Here is an 18,473-nt window from a genome sequence, read left to right as displayed (position 1 = left end):
GTCAAGTTCCCATTGTTTCTAAGTGATCCTTTGGGTGCTAAGTTCCTATTAGTGCCAAGTGATCCTTTGGGTGCCCAATTCCTATTGGTGCCAAGTGATCCTTTGGATGTTGAGTCCTTGTTGGTGTTGAGTTTTCCAATGTGTGTCAATTTTTCTATGTTTTTGGTTCTTAGTGGGAGCCAACTTGTGTATTTAATTTTGATCATGAATTTAATGATAGGATCTTGTGTAGGGATGAGAGTTGGCGATCTTGAGGTTGATCTTTCTATTATGTAATGTTCTAGAATATTTTGTAAGCCATTTTAGTAACTATAAATGGAGTGCTTAGGCTTAGATTAAAGGAGAACTAAGAAAAATTAGAGGATCAAGTAGAAGATGTGAACTTGAAGCTGGTTTGTGTGGATTTGAATATATTTGTATTGGGTTATAACCCAGAAGGCCTTACAGTTGGGCATGTATGTTGATTATTTGATAAATCAATAAAGATATTCTTGTTTTCTCTCTCCTTGGTGCTATATTTGTGTTGTGTTTTTTGCTGTGTAACTTAGGTAGGTTGATTGGGAAAATTGGGTGTGCCCTAGGCCCTAGTTGTTCTACTTCCTCCCTATGTCACGTGTTGATGATGATGTGTATAACCTCAAAATTTAGCATAGACTATATAGAAAAGAGATATTTATGTTTTAATGAAACAAGACAATGGAATTAAAGGAAAGGAATTATTTTGTTTACAAAATAATTACTTATGCAGTTAGGGCCGACATTCTAGATTTTTACTCTAAGTTGGAAAAGTGTATTATGGTCTTATTTGACCTAGTAGCAATTTTTGTAAAGGCATTGTATTTATGCAAAGGACAACTTGTGATAATAAGTGAAATTGTGATATGTGAACTTATCGTGAAATTGATATATGTGAAGTTTTTGAAGCTATTTTGAGATCCAATATCAGACTAAGAAAGAATCTATATTTCAAAAGTTTGATTACTTGTTTGGGCAGTGAGCTCTTCTTGTAATTGGAAGTGCATGTTTGGGCAGAGGGCTTATCTTACAAAAAACTATACTACAATTCCTAACAGGGTTGACACAACTCCTAGTAGGGTTGGAATCTCCTAACAGGGATTCCTTATAATGAATTTTCTCATTGACTCCTAATAGGGTCCATCCTCTAACAAGAAACTTATATATTAGTATATTATCTAGTTGGTATCATCCCCACCTAGGTTTCCCTAGTTAACAAAATATGGTTTTATGAGTTATCTTTGTGCATGGTTACTACTACTATTCAACATTACTTTATTACTTTGTTATGTATGGTTTAAAGTAAGAAATAATATCCAATTGGTGACTAAAGTTTGTAGATTATTGGTTAACACCCCCCCCCCCCCCCCACCCCCACCCCCCTCAGTAATTCCTATTTCTAATAATATGTATTACAAGATCATTCCATGAGAATCATACTCCTACATTCATGGAATGAACAACATTTCAAGTAGAAACTCAAACTTATTAATGAAAACAATGAAACCCTTAAAGTAGCAACATAAAACTTGAAAGGAATGAACTTCACAAACCTCAGTGCATAAGGAATTGATAAAAAAATATGAAAAAAGGATTATAAAATCATAAGACTTAAATAAATCAATGATAGTCAACGCACCATGCACCAAATGCTTGAAAAATGAAGTTTTATTTGGCTTTCTTACATAGTCTATACAATTGATCAATCCCAATAATAATCTCTTTGTAAAATGCCTCAAACTTGACTTAATAGCATCCCTTGCAACTATCCCTACCAATTTGGATTGGTTTCAATGCCTAGTTATGCCTAAAACTCATTAAATCTAATTTCCCCCCATAGTGGAACTAACTATTGGGATTTAAGTATTTGAATTTCCCAACTAATAATTTATTGAATAAAACAACTAATTAACCCACCAAACTTAAAACCTTCTAAGGCCATTATTGACTTCAACACATGCCAATTGATTGGTTTAAACTCCTCCTTGACTCTGATCCATCTTTTGTTTTCTTTAGGGATCCTTGCATGTCTTGATGCTCCTACATCACATAAGTTGGCCTAAAAATGGAAGCCAAGGATGTAATCATGCATGTATTGGCATACTCTCCCTACAAGGATCCCAAGTATCTATTTTTTTTGTTAATTTGGGAATCACTATATGATCCATAATGTTATGAAGTACTAAACCTAGTAGTAACTTCTCCCATCTCTCCAGAAAACATAGCATAGGTTCAAGGTCCCTTGGCCCCCAAGAATTTGTAGCAGTTATTCTAACTATTGGAAGAATAACTTCAGTGAAGAGTTAAGTGTAAGGAGTTGAAGAAGCAAGCTTTGCTTCTATTTAAATGCCATAATCATGAGGTTCATTCCCTTGCAGAAGCGTCTACCACAATGACATTACCTCTAAACCATGCAAAGGATGTTGAAGTGGTTCCCAACCTTGAAACATTCTTATAAGCAATGGCAAAGAAAATGCAAATGCAATACATATATTACTATTATTTATGTATGTGTATGTATGTATATATATGTGTATATATACATAGATACACACACATATATGTGCATGTGTCTATGTATGTATATATGTATGTATACAGTGAGATCTTAGCTCAACAAAAAAATTGATCCAGATGCATATATATTCCATAATCTAAATAATAAAACAATAAAACTCACTCAACCCATACTAAGTGACTTACCCCAAGATCCTGCACAAAAATAATATAGACCAGGAAAAATGTGTGGAGTTCATAACAAGTTTTACAAAAATGTATCATAGTAAATATTTTTAGAACGGAACAAACCATAATCAATTAAATTTTTCTAGTTGTTGATTAAATGGGTTGATTACAAATTATTGTTAAACTATCATCAAATTAGGTACAATAAAATGAACAATCAACTATTCCTAGCTAGTAGGATCAAATATAGTTTTCCAAGGTGATAAAATTACATATGCATATGTATGTATGTATGTATGTATCTATGTGTGTGTGTGTGTGTGTGTGTGTCTACACACACACACACACACACACACAAATACATATATATATATATATATCTATGTATATAATTCTTTAATTCTGTCTTCCAACTATAGATGTGGGGTGGGCAAGTTATGACCGATCGGATCAAGGAGACCTTGCTTTGAAGTCGACCTATGGGCCTACTACTACTACTATAATGGATCGATTTGTCTCCCACCCTTCTCCTGATTATGGAAGGTAGGGCGGGAAGAGAAAAGATATATATGTATATATATGTGTGTGTGTGTATATATACATATACATATACATATATATATATATATATATATATATATATGTATGTATATATATATATGTAAATATATATGTATATATATGTATATATGTATATATATGTATATGTATGTATGTATGTATGTATATAAATAGAGAGATCTTGTAACAACAAAAAAAATAAAAAAACTCACTCAACATGTAGCATGGCCATAGATGTGATGGAAATGCCTATTTGTAAGTAGATTTCTTTTTTTCTCTCTCATTTTTCATGTGTTTATTTCACTTGAACTATTATTTCTTAGGGGGCATTTTCTAATATTCATTTTATGTAGGAGGTGATGAGGACAAATCTAGATGTACCCTTGTTAGATGCATAGGAATCACTAAAGGATTGTGATGAATTACTCATGAGCAATGAAGATCGAATTCCCTTGAGAGTAGCAAGAGGTGATGAGACATTCCACATACTTTTGATCATTTCTTAAAGATTTTAGATATTAATGGGGAATTTAGATGTTGGTGGGGGGGGGGTGTGGATGAGCTTCCACCTTAATGTGGTTAGCCCTAATTAGTAGTGAATATTAAACTATTCTTGGAACCAAGTGATGCTCAATATTAACCTATGATTGCATGACAATTAACTGTGTGAATATCTTGGTTTCAAGCAATATAGAAGGAGACCATAGTTCAATATACAATCTCAATTCATATGCATATGACATTGGGTGGAGCTGAAAAATGCAACAGGTTTTCATTTTTCTTAGAGGTATTTAATTCAGTATTCTAAATTATAGACCATCAGGAACATTGTAACTGTGACTCTTATATGCAAGGATAATTTCCTCAGCATGCAAGAAAATCAAGACATTCTATGTGTTGGCTTGCTAACGACATTCTCTTGGCCATACCAGCTAGAGTTCTAATGTTCATGATGATCTATAATTTTAAAAACTTCATAGACCTATTAAATAAACATAATTGTTCTACATTTTTTTAGTTCTGCTTATTATCCATGCATATAAAATGCAGTTGCACATACATTCTTGATTTAGAGCAGAAAAATCTTATTTTGGATGTGACAAAAAATTGGCATGCACTAGAAGATGGGAAAATGATGTCACTTTTGCATGTATGGAACCTTCCTTTTTTACTTTAAAGATTTATCCTTTCTTAAACATTTTAGATGGTAATGAGGAATTTAGATGTTACGGGGTGGGGCCAAATGAGCTTCTACCTTCACATGGTTTTCCCTAATTAGTGGAGATTATTAAACTATTCTTAAAACCAAGTGAATCTCAACATTAACCTATGATTGCATCACAAATAACTATGTGAATCTCTTGGTTTTAGGCAATGCAAAATGATGCCATAGTTCAATATGCAATCTCAATTCATATACATATAACATCAAGTGGAGCTTAAAAAACCTAACAGGTTTTCATTTTTGTTAGAGGTCTTTAACTAGTTATTTTAAGTTATAGACCATCACAAACATTGTAACTTTGACTCTTACAGGCAAGGGTAATGTCCTAATCATGCAAGAAAATCAAGACTTTCTATGTGTTGGCTTGTTGAGGACATTCTCTACTTCATAGCAGCTAAAGTTCTAATTTTCATGATGGCCTATAATTTTTAAAACTTAATAGACCTATTAAATAAATGTAAACATGGTGGGTTTTTTCAACTCCACCTAATTTCCATGCATATAGGACGTAGCTACATGAGCATTTTTTATTCAACATGATAGAATCTTATTTTGGATGCGACAGAAAAATGACGTGCGGTGTGACTAGAAAATGGGAAAATGATGTCATTTTTGTACATCTGAAACTTGTTTTGTACTATAAATATTGATCCTTATTAACATTTTTAGATATTAATAGGGAATTTAGATGTTAAGAGGGGTGGGGCCAAATGAGTACTCACCTTCACATGGTTGGCCCTGATTAGTAGAGAATATTAAACTATTCTCAAAACCAAGTGAAGCTCAACATTAACCTATGATTTCATGACAACTAACTATGTGAATCTATTGGTTTTAGTCAATGCAGAAGGATGCCATAGTTCAATATGAAATCTCAATTCATATGCATATGAAATTAGGTGGAGCTGAAAAAACCCAATAGGTTCACATTTTAGTTACAGTTATTTCATTGATGGGATATTTGGCTATTCTCAATGAATTTTTGAATGGCCATAGTCACGATTGTGCAGACAAAATAGATGCCAAGGCACAGACTTAACCACTATCTTATAAGCTATCTCTATGCTCCAGTTATATTTTTCCCATGACAATATGTACTCCTACAACTAAAATTTGAAAGGACAATACAAGATAAATTGAAAAAATGAAATCTTTATGTCTTATAATTGAAATTTGAGTCATGCTTCCCTTTTCACTTTTTTTCACATCAAAATAATAATTACAGATTTATTTCTATATTTATATTTTAATTATTCTTAATGTGTTTTGTTTTCTTTTCATTTTAAACCATCCAATTAAATTCCATTTACACTTCATGTTTATTACATCATTGTCATGTAAATTCTATTGTAATTAACATAGCTTTAAATTTTTGATAGTAGAAACCTATATACAATTATATGTGAATGATAACCAAAATAGATTGATTTGATAACAAGAACATGCATCCACATAGTTGCCATAGCTATAAAGGATACATTGATACCAATTGGAACTTGCATGACAAATTATTACTAATAACCATTTAAAAAAATTTGTAAGAGGTGTCAAATCTCTTTCCCTTGTATAACATTTCTTATACTATTGTGCTTTGCATGTCTAACTTGGCCATGTAGCCTCTAGGATTGCTTCAAATGACTCTGCTTTTAACATGATCTAAAGCTAAACACATATTTGGCTCATTTTCCTATGGTCTTCAAAAGAAGATGAGCACTCAAATCTTGTTCACATAACCAACTAGAAAAAAGGCACAAGCCACTCATTATTATACTTCTAGAAATATCGTCTATAATATGGTTATATAAAACAAATTACACTCCAATGTCCCAAGGTATTTTGTACATAGAACATCTACCCAAAAAATTTATAGGTCAGTCATGTATAACTGATCTTCACTACTACAAAAAAGAATTGATAATCTTCTCAATAGTAAAAGGACCTCATTGGAAAAGAAGCAATTTGTTTTTGTAATAATTTGGCTAACCATCACATTTGTGATGGCTTATTTCAATGGATAGTCATTTCCCTCACATCATAGCTATCTCATACCCAATGACAACTTGTTCAAATGGATAGTTGTTTCTCCCACAACATAGTTGTCACATACTTGTCACACTTGCAACCAAAGACTAAAAGTTTAACCCATTGTAATTGCAATGGTCTACTATCGCAATTGGGATGGTGTGAAGATGAACTCTTTCCCTTGCCTTCTTCCAAGTTATGAAAATTTTATCCATCATAATTGTGATAGATACCCTTGCCATCATAATTCATCAGAGTAAAAGTCTGATAAGAGCCAATTTGTGGTACTATCACTTGGGCAATGAGTGGCCATCGCAATTTGGGCCCAAATGTAGTAGTGAATGCACAAAGTTAACCTTCTTCCAATTAGGTCTGGAGCTTGATGTTTTACTAGGATTCTCTATGGTTTATGGAGTATGTTTCCTTAAGACTTATGTTCTTTTAATATCAAGTTTTGATATTGTATCGTATGGTTCCTCACTCCTTCTCACTACCATGTTGCCTATGTGCATGTTTTTCTTATGATGTTATGGTTTAGATGGATAGATGTTACTATTTCTACATTTTAGTATGTCAAGATTATTTGACATTCTTTTATGTATTCAAGTGATTACTCCTATACTTTGGTGGTTCTAGTACTCACTACTGTGGAGATTCTAACCTTAGTTTTCTTTTGTATTGGCTAATTAGCCTTATGTTCTAAACTTGGATGACAATGTGACAACATTGTACAATACCGGTCAAGTATCATATTGTAGTGCTAGAAACTATTGTACAATACTTATAAAGTATCATTCTTTTACTATATAATATAGTTTACAATACTAGATGAGTATCCTACCACCCTTTTGTAGTCTATTTTAGGGTCTTGAAATGGTCTATCGTCCAACAATGTTGTAAAGAATCATCTGGGGTCTTTTTGAAAACCTATTTGGCCAAATAGTGGGTACTTCTTGATTTTATTGATAGATTATGGAAGGTGATTTGTATACCCTTCTATGATTTATTTCTCCCTATGTCTTGACCATTTGTTACAAGATGTTTTTGGGATTTTGTGTCATCCTTGACCTTCATTTCATTGTCTTAAAATGGTAAATTGACTTGTATAGATTAAACACCTAGGAAACTTGGATGTTGGATATAACATGAATATTGTAATTGAATGCTAGTTATAACTTGGGTATGAACATTGTGTATTTAACTCATGTAGCTAGTTAATGAACATGATGGTAAGTAGTGATGCTTGGGGATCTTTTTCAATTGGTTTATGTTTGTCTTCCATTGCATTCTTATGTATGGTGTATTTTGTGTTGTGTCTTACATTAAAAAAAAATATTAGCCTTGTTTATCCTTGTTCCAAGGATCTCCAAGTGGAGCATCACATAAGGTACCAATAAGGAAAACAAGATCCAAAATAGCACAAACCACAAGAAGGAGAAATACAAGAAGTCAAACAACAAGGACAAGATGAAATAAAAATAATTTTGAACCTTAGATGAATCATTAAGATTAAGAATTTTGAGCATAGTTTTTTAATTATTGGAAGGAATAAGAATGTATGCAACTATTGAGAACATACATGAAATCAAGTATACGACATGGTCAGTAGAAGACAAGAAAACAATAGAAGATGTGCAATAATGTTTCATCTTCACAAATTTAAAAGATTTCCCAATGAATTAAAATGAATAATTTCTAAGGAATTACTTGACAAAATCACTATGAGATGGAATGAAGTCATAGAAAAGAATAGAAAATCAGAGAATCAACCCTAATATTTATAAAGCTAGAAATGAATCTTGAAGAAATTGATTTACAAATGAAGAAAAATGAGGAAAAAAATTCTTCAAAGTAGATAACCACCAAGATATTGGTAGGACTACAAGAAGAAGTGGAAAGTGGATGTCTAAAAATGTAGGAAAAATAATATTTTATGCAGAAAGGTCACATGAATTAGAATCATATATGCTAGTAGAAATAAGTAAAATATATAAATTAAGAGAGAAAATGGAATAAGAAGAGAACATATATTTAACAATAGGAGATACCCTAACAAGGTTTACATAAGGGAAAGAAAATAAACCAATTGAAATTCAAGATGAATTAGATGATAATACAAGTAATAAGGAAGATGGACAATCTAAAGAGAAATTTTTTCAAGAAGTTATAATTGAAATAGAATAGGAAACATGTGCTATAGATATGGTATCTATTATCAATAGATTACAAGAAATGGTCATAATTGAAGGATAGGTAAGCGATATATATAATCATAAGGTACAAATAGTAGAATATAAGGAAGTAAAAGCTACAAGGATACTATAGGATATGCCAATGATTGAAATTACACAAAAAAGCGGCAAAGAGATTTCAAAACTAAGGAAGAGGAACAAGAATTAGATGAAATAATTAAATTTCAAATTTCAAAGAGAGATCCTACGAATATGTATTATGAGGAACATATATTATATGCAAAAGAACTCAAATAAAGAGTAACCAAAGAGTGAGAGCTAAAGGAAAAACAAAAGAAAAGGAGTATGAATAAGACTGTTAAAACATTTTTAAGATTACTACCATAGATTATAGTGGATGAAGAAGAATCAAGTATGAAAAAACTAAAAATATGTGTGGAAACAATAAGAAATTATCAAAATGCTAAGATAGAACTAAAAGAAAATACACAAAAAATTTAGCATGATAATAGAAGAATTGACAAGCTAGCTGAAATTATAAGAACACTATCAAAGAAATTAGAATATGCAACGAGATTACTGCTAGAAATATGAAATATTTAGATGGGGGAACTAATGAATAAATATTCAACAAACTTCTTCCCAACTATGGAAATATTTAGAGGGGGAACTTTTGACTTCATAATTACTTGATACAGATTGGCTTTCAAAGAACAAATGATAACAGTAGTCTTTATATCAAAGAAGGATCAAACAAGAAGATCATGTTGGCAAAAATATTTGTTGATGATACCTTATTCACAAGAAATGAAAACTTATACAAAGAATTTTTAGAAGAGATGAGTAAAGAATTTGAGATGTCTATGTTTGGAGAGATAATGTTCTTTGTTGGATTGCAGATTCAATAGGAAAAAAATGGTATATGCATCACTCAATTCAAATATATAAAGTAGATACTAAAGAAATTTGGAATGGAAGACTCAAGACCAATTGGAACTCCTATTTCTATTGGATATAAGCTTTCCAAAAATGATGATTCAAAGGAAGAAGATCAAACCACATACAGATCAATGATTAAAAAATTGTAGTATGTAGTGCACACAAGGCCTAATATTGTATTAGCAGTTGGTATGGTGGCAAGATTCTTAGCAAATTCTAGAAAAAATCACATGATGGCAATCAAGAGAATCATGAGATATCAAAAAGGTACTAAAGACTATGGCTTATGGTACAAACTTGAAAGCAATCTGGACTTATAGGTGTTCATTAATACTAATTGGGTAGGAAGTATTGATGACAGGAAAAGCACTAGTGGTGGATCATTTTTTCTTGGTAAAAGACCAAAATTTTGGACAAGAAAGAAACAAAATTATATCTCTTAATCTATAGTAGAGGCAGAATGTGTGGCAAAAGAATTTAATTGTTCTAACATTGTATAGTTCAAACAACTATTGGAAGGAATGAAAATAGAAATGAAAGATCTAGTAGTCATGTACTATGATAACACTAGTGCAATCAATATATAAAATAATCCAGTGATGCATACCAAAACAAAGCACATTGCTATAAAATATCACTTCTTAAGAAAATTGGTGCAAGACAATGAAATTGGATTGGAATATGTAAACACAAAAGAACGGATTGTAGATATATTCACCAAGTTATTACCTAAGGATGCATTTTGTATCTAAGAGGAAAGCTAGGGGTCATCCCCCTATCTAAAGTTCACTAAATGAAGTTTAGTGATGCATCAACCATAACCTAGTGAAGATCAATTAATTGGTGTGGTATTGAAAAAGGGCATATTATAAATGAATCAATACTTAAGGTACACTAATATTAACAAAATTGTTGTCTTTGGCATGTGTTGTTAAAGAGGGAGATGTTTATTATCATATCTCATAAGAAATTTTAATTAGAAGGAGAAGTTTTCTATAATGGGGAGAAGTATGCTATCATAGAGATGTCTAAGAGGGAGAATGAACTTGGTAGAAGTTGTTGTAGATAGAAGTTTTTTGACATAGGGAGAAACTGAAAGTAGAAGAGCTCATATTGACAGAGAAAGTTCTCATAGATGTTAATCAGAATGAAACTAAGTATATGTTCCTTACTTTATTCTTGTTTCAAAAATTTTATTGTGCTATGACATGTTGTGTTTCCATCAATGTCAAAGAGGGAGATTTTTGGATACAATTGATTAATTGTGTATTATCTTCAATGTTACAGAAATGTCATATCATTATAAGTCAGTGCATGCCAAGCTCACTCGGATAGTGAAGACAATTTTCTCTGTCTATCGAGCATTCTTGTATTTTCTTAGTTTAGAAGGAAATGTTTATCGAGTTCACTTGAGCATCAAAGGAAATTCTATAGAAGATGAGTTTTAATCGAGCTCACTCAGTTAATGAAGGACATATTGGATGAAACTAGAGTTAATTGATTTCACTCGGTTACCAAAGAATCTTCACGAATATGCAGTGTTAACTAAGTTCACTTGTTAATATAGGAAAATAATTTATGAGTTAGTGTCTACTGAGCAGGGTTGGCTAATGAAGGATTTTCTTATTTTATCATATCGAGTTCAATTAATTTATCTATTGGTTGTAGCCAACTAAGGAGATGAAAATTAATTATTCTAAGTTTTATATGAGCTAAATTAACAATAAGAATTATATAAGTATGAGGTCAAGTTAAGCATTTGAAAGTGTGTAAAAGTGTGAATGCATGGAAGATTTTGAAGATCAAATAATGCAGTAAGGAAGTGAATCAAAAGGAGAAATAGAATATCCTTGTAAAGCTGAAAACATATATTTGATCATGAAGGATCAAGTACAAGATAGCATAGAGATCTATAATCAATAATTCAGTTGCATCAAAAATTAGGTTATCTCATTGTTACTCTCTAACCATTGTAACAGTGATCTAAATATCTTAACAGAGTTGGCTTAGTAGCTACTTGTAAAACCTCTAACAAGGTGGTAGTTCTATTGAATTGTCTAAAGACCTCTAACAAGGCCACTCCTAATAGGATGATTAAATATTTTAATAGAGCCATACCTAATAGTGTGTTTTGTAACCTTTAATAGGGTTGGCTCCTAACAAGGCTCACTTTAGAAGAGTGAAAACAATAACTAGTTGCAATTTGTGGTTTTTTTTCAAATTGGGTTTCCACATTAAATCCTTGTGTCAAATGTGCTCATGCTATTTTCTTTTATGTGTTTAAATATAGGTTAAGATAATGGTAATCACAAATAACATCTAAAAGTTGCATGTTAAGTACTTACCAAGCATATTCAGTATTTATCAAGTTACAACATTTTATGTATGTTTTCCCACCATCAGCATGATTCAACTTTTAGAGTTTATTTTGTACTGACATCTAAAGGGATCTGGGATTTATTTTGTGGTAATTTATTCACCCCTACCCTCTCATTTACTCCTCTTATATCTCCAACAATTGGTATCAAAGCTTTTGGTGCTTGTAGAGAAGATTTCAAGGATATAAGCTAAAGATCAAGATGTCTTACAAAAGAGAGATTCCCAAGTTGAATAGAGATAATCTTCTAGCATGGCAAGGACTTATGAGGTTAGATTTGGCTAGCATTAGTGATTTAGGTTGTAAATGTCTTGATGCTAAATACAATACTCCCATAGGAACATTATCAGTTGATCTTATTGTTGAAAAGAAGAATCATAAGATCATGATGATTGATATTGCATCTGCTCTCAGTTATGGTTAATTTTATGAAGTAAAAGATTATAAAATAGCTCATGAAATGTGGACCAAACTAAAAGACATTTATTAAGGAGATGACAATGTAAGAAGAGCTAAGGCTGAAAGTTGTGGAGGTCATTTTGATTAGATGAAAATGAGAGAAGATGAGAATATTGCAAAATATGTGAAAAGAATCAAAGAAAGTGTGAGCACAATCAAAGCATCTAGAGGAGACATTCAATAAAAAATAGTTGTAAGCAAGGTGCTTAGAACTCTTCTTCCTATTTATGCAATTAGAGTGTCTACTATTCAAGAGATGAGATGTGATCCAAATGATAAAATATCTTTAGATGCTCTAGTTGGAAGATTGATAGCTTTTGAATTAGATAACTTTGATAACTATGTTCCTAGTTCAAAAGTTATTGAGTCTACATTTGAAGCTAAATTCTCACTCAAGAAAAAGAGTAAGAAATCAAAGTCTAGTCAATCAAGTGTTGGATACAATTGTTAATTGTGTATTGTCTTTGATGTTACACATATTTCATATTAGCCATCAGACAGAGTCTACCGAGCTCAGATGGTTAGTAAAGCAATTTATAGTGACTACCGAGTGTTCCTGAACATTACACAATAAGTTAGCTCTTACCAAGCTCACTTGATCATTAAAGGATTTTGTAGCAGAAAGTTAATGTTAATTGAGCTCCCAAGGTTAACAAAGGGAAAGTTAGTGACTACCGAGTTCACTCGGTCATCGAAGAGAAAGTTAGCTTTTACCGAGCTCACTTGGTAAGTAAAGGAAGGTCAGTGTTTACCAAGTTAACTCAGTCTTTGAAGGAAGTTGCAAGGTTTGCAGTGTTTACTGAGCTTCACTTGGTTAACACTGGGGAAACCATTCTGGAGCAGTGGTCACCAAGCTGGGTCAAGCAGTGAAGAATTTTATTATTTTTAAGAATTAAGTTTTGTGCAATGTTTGCAGCCGACTGATTTAATATTTGTCAGTTGTTATAACTTGTAATTGAGCCGACTTGATAATTTGTAAGGTATATATGAAAGGTCAAGTTGTAAATTCATGAATATGTAAGAGTGTGGATGAATAAAAGTGTGAATGTATAGATGTAAATGGAATGAGTGAATATTGAATATATGAGTGAATGTTGTGGAAGGATTAGATATCCTTATGGAGCTGCAAAGTTGTATTCAATCAGTGAGGATCTAGTGAAGTAGAACAGAGATCTATATTTAACAAAGATAAGTTGCATATATTTCAGATCACTTCATTGTTGCTTTCCAGTAATTGTAACAATGATTTAAAATCTCTTAACAAAGTTAGTTTAACAACCATTTTGTAAATCCTCTAACAAGGTGACAATTCAGTTGAATTGTTCTAAAGACCTCTGACAAGGCCACTCCTTACAGGGTGATTGAATCCTCTAACAGGGTCACACCTAACAATGTGTTTTGTAACCTTTAACAGGGTTGGCTCCTCATAGGGCTCACTTCAGAAGAGTGAAAATTGGTGACTAGTTACTTGGTGATTTTTCTCATATTGGGTTTTCAAGTTAAATCTGGTGTCTCTTGTGTTCATGTTATTTCCTTTATGCATGCATGTTAATCACTTTGAATTCTTAATAAGGTAACAAAACATCTATTAAGTTTTTGCATTTATTTGTGTGGTTATCAAGTGTCAGCAGCAACTGTATTTTAAAGACATCTAAGGATCTGTGGATTTAGTTTTGTGGTAACTGATTCAACCCTCCCCTTTTAGTTACTCCATCTCTATTTCCAAAAATTGGTATCAGAGCTTTTGGTGCTTACAGGATAAGATTTCAAAGATCTAAGCCAAAGATTAGGATGTCTTATAAAAGGGACATTCCAAGACTGTATAGGAACAACTTCTCAGCATGGCAAGGGTTGATGAGACTTCATCTAGCTTTTGTTGGAGACAAGGGACTAAAATACCTCGATGAAAAATATACAGAACCAGCTGGTACACTATCTGTCAATGATATTGCTGAAAAGAAGACCCACAACATTATGATGATAGATATATCATTTGCTCTGAGTTATGAATTTGATGATATTAAGGATTGAAAATCTACTTTTGAAATGTGGGAAAAGCTGAAAGAGATCTATGGAGGAGATGATAATGTTAGAAGAGCCAAAGCAAAAAGTCTGAGAGGACAATTTGATTGAATGAGAATGAGAGAGGATTAAAACATTGCAAAATATGTTGAAAGAGTCAAAACATGTGTCAGTGCAATCAAAGCATATAGAGGAGATATCAAGGAAGAGATAGTTATAAGTAAATTTCTTAGAACTCTACTTCTCATTTATGCAATTAGAGTTTCTGCAATTCAAGAAAGAACATGTGAAGTAAATCATAAGATAAACTTAGAGGCCATAGTTGGAAGATTAACTACATTTGAACTAGACAACTTTGACAACTATGTTCTAGCTTCCAAGAACATTGAATTAGCATTTGAAGCCAAGCTTTCATTCAAGGAGAATGGAAAAAAGAGAAAGGAATCTCAGTCAGAAAGTGAAGATGAATCAGACCAAAGTTCAGACAGTTATCTTAAAGTAATAGAAGCTCTTCTAGCAAAGAAATATTCTAGAGGCAGAGGAAAATACAAAGGTAAAGTACCTCTAATCTATTTTCCATGTAAAGAAGTTGGTCATATTGCTGCTAGGTGTCCAAAAAAGCATACAAATTCAATGGCAAGAAAGACTTCAGATCATTCAAGGATAAAGGTAAGAAAACATGTTTTATGTCTAAAGATTCTAATGATTCTAATGATGAAGAATAAGATGAAATTGTCTACATTGCTATGAAAGATGAGTCTAATAATGATGAGGAAATGGCACTCATTTCTCATATGAGAAAAAATGATATATGGATCATAGATAGTGGTTGTTCTCATCACATGACTAGTGACAAAACTAAGTTTGAATACTTTGAAAACTACGATGGTGGTAGTGTAATATTTGGTAACAATGAACCTTGTTGTATAAAAGGAAGAGGGAGAGTCTCTCTAACCAAAGAACTTATATGTGATAATGCCTATTAGGTAGAAGGACTAAAGCATAATTTTTTAAGTGTGGCACAGCTACTTAATAATGGATTCAAAGTACAATTCATGCATGGTAAAGCAAGACTGTTGGATAGCAAAGGAAAGCTGATTGGATCAGGTACTCAAACTAAAGTTAACTTGTTCTATCTTGAACTAGGTGAATTTTCATGTTTCATTGTTCAAGTTGAAGAAAGTTGGTTATGGCATAAAAGGTTGTGTCATGTAAATTTTGATAATTTGGTAAAGATAAGAAAATTCAAGAAAGTAAGAGGCATTCCTAACATAAAGAAACCTGAGGTCGGTCTATGCAAAAATTGTTAGATTGGTAAAATGGGAAAGACTAGTTTTAAAAATAAAAACTATCAGTCTGAAGATATATTAGAAATTGTGCATACTGATTTATGTGGACCCATTGGAATTGAAAGCTATACTGGAGAAAAGTTCTTCATTCTTTTTGTTGATGATTACTCAAGAATGATGACAGTCATGTATCTAAGAAACAAATCAGAAGGATTTGAAAAGTTCAAATGGTATTTGGCCAGAGTAGAAAAGGAAACAGGGAAAAGATTAAAATGCTTGAGGTCAGACAGAGGTGGAGAATTCATTTCACATGAGTTTAATAACTTTTGCATTGAAAGAGGAATCAAAAGATAGGTATCAACCCCTAGAACACCCCAGCAAAATGGAATAGCTGAAAGAAGGAACAGATCCATCATAGATTGTGTAAGAACTTTAATGATTGAAAAGAGCATTACTATCAAATATTGGAAGGAAGCTATTAGCACTGTTGTTCATACCCTAAACTGAGTATAGCTAAAGAAAGACTCATTCAAAACCCCCTATGAGTTATGGTATGGCTATAAACCTAATGTAAGTTATCTCAAAGTATTTGGAAGTAAATGTTACATTTTGAAAGAATCTAGAAAAGGAAAAGTTGATGTGAAAGGTGATGAAAGTATATTCTTTGGATACTCATGCAAAAGTAAGGCATATAGATGTTTGAACTTGTCTACTCACAAAGTCATAGAAAGTGCACATGTGAAAGTTGATGAGTTTGCAAAAAGGACTAAAGAAGAAAGCAAAAGGGAACCAGAAGATTATAAAAGGTTTGTCTTCATTGAACCTGATACAGTACCAGTTATATTAGAGAATCATGAATCTTCTACTACTGAGTCTGAAAGACCTGAGCCAACATCTACTGAGCAAGTGTCTACTGAGTCTGAAGGACCCGAGCCAACATCTACCAAGCAAGTGTCTACCAAGTCTAAAGGACCCAAGCCATCATCTATCGAGCCAGAATAGACAGAACCTAAAGTTGAAATGCAAGAGGATAATAATGAAATTCATTCAAAATGAAAGGAACCTATATTAGCTAAGTATGTCAAGAGACATCATTCAGAAGATCAGATCATTGGAGATAAATTTGAAAGAACCATGACAAGAAATAAGTTGAAAGGTACTTGTTTACTCGCTAATTTTAAACCTAGAAATATCAAAGATGCATTGGGAAATAATAGTTGGATTGAAGCTATGAATGAAGAGATAGAACAGATAGAAAAAAAAAGACATGGACTGTTGTACCTAGACCTAAAGACAAAAATGTGATTGGAACTAAGTGGGTATTCAGAAATAAGTTGGATGAAGATGGTAAGGTATTAAGAAACAAAGCTAGACTAGTATGCAAAGGATATGCTCAAGAAGAAGGAATAGACTATGGAGAAACTTTTGCTCATGTTGCAAGATTGGAAGGAGTCGGAACCTTACTAGCATATGCTGCTAAAAAAGGATTCAAATTTTATCAGATGGATGTCAAGTTAGTATTTCTCAATGGTATACTAGATGAAAAGGTTTACATTGAACAACCTAAAGGTTTTTTTGATCTAGATAAGAAGAACATGTTCTGCAAATTACACAAGGCATTGTACGGTCTGAAACAAGCTCCTAGAGCATGGGAATGATGATCTTTGCAAAGAATTCTCAGAACAAATGAACAAGGAATTTGAAATGTCTATGTTTGGAGAGATCAAATTCTTTGTTGGTCTTCAAATTCAACAAAATAAAAATAGTATCTACATCACTCAATCAAAATACATCAAGGAGATATTGAAAAAGTTTGGAATGGAAGATTGTAAACCAGTTGGGACTCCTATGTGTACTGGATTAAAACTTACCAAGGAAGATGAATCAAAAGAAGTAGATCAAACATTGTATAGATCTATGAATGGACAGCTATAGTATGTAGTTCATACTAGGCCAGATATTGCCCTTGCAGTTGGTATTGTAGCAAGATTTTCAGCAAAACCAAGAGAAAATCACATAATGGCAATAAAAAGAATAATGAGATATTTGAAAGGAACTGAGCATTATGGTTTATGGTACAAATTTGGAGGTTATCTAGATTTGAAAGTGTTTATTGATGTTGATTAGGCAAGAAACCTTGATGACAAAAAAAGTACAAGTGGAGGTGCATTCTTTCTTGGAAAGAGGTTGGTTTCTTGGACAAGCAAAAAGTAGAATTGTACATCCCAATCTACAACAGAGGCAAAGTATGTTGCTATAGCAGTAAACTATTCTAATATTGTTTGGTTTAAACAGTTGTTGGAAGGCATGTAGGTGGAAATCAAAGAACCAGTTGTTGTGTTCTGTGATAATACAATTGCAATCAACATATCTAAGAATCTAGTGATGCATTCCAAAACCAAGCACATTGCAATAAAATATCATTTTGTCAGAGAATTCGTACAAGATAAGGGGATCAAATTGGAATATGTTCATAACAAGGAACAAATTGCTGACATATTCACAAAACCATTACCTAAGAATGCATTCTTGTATCTAAGAGGTAAGTTAGGGGTCACTCCCTGTCTAAAGTTCACTAAAATGAAGTTTTAGTGATGCATCAACTCATACCAGGTTGAAGATCTATCAGTTGATGCAGCATAATCAAAAAATATTGCATATGAATCAGTACTAAATGTACACTGAAA

Source organism: Cupressus sempervirens, chromosome 1, assembly GCF_028749045.1.
Source record: "Cupressus sempervirens isolate cs-2001-9-10 chromosome 1, ASM2874904v1, whole genome shotgun sequence".
NCBI lineage: Eukaryota > Viridiplantae > Streptophyta > Pinopsida > Cupressales > Cupressaceae > Cupressus > Cupressus sempervirens.
Note: the sequence above shows the minus strand (reverse complement) of the source record.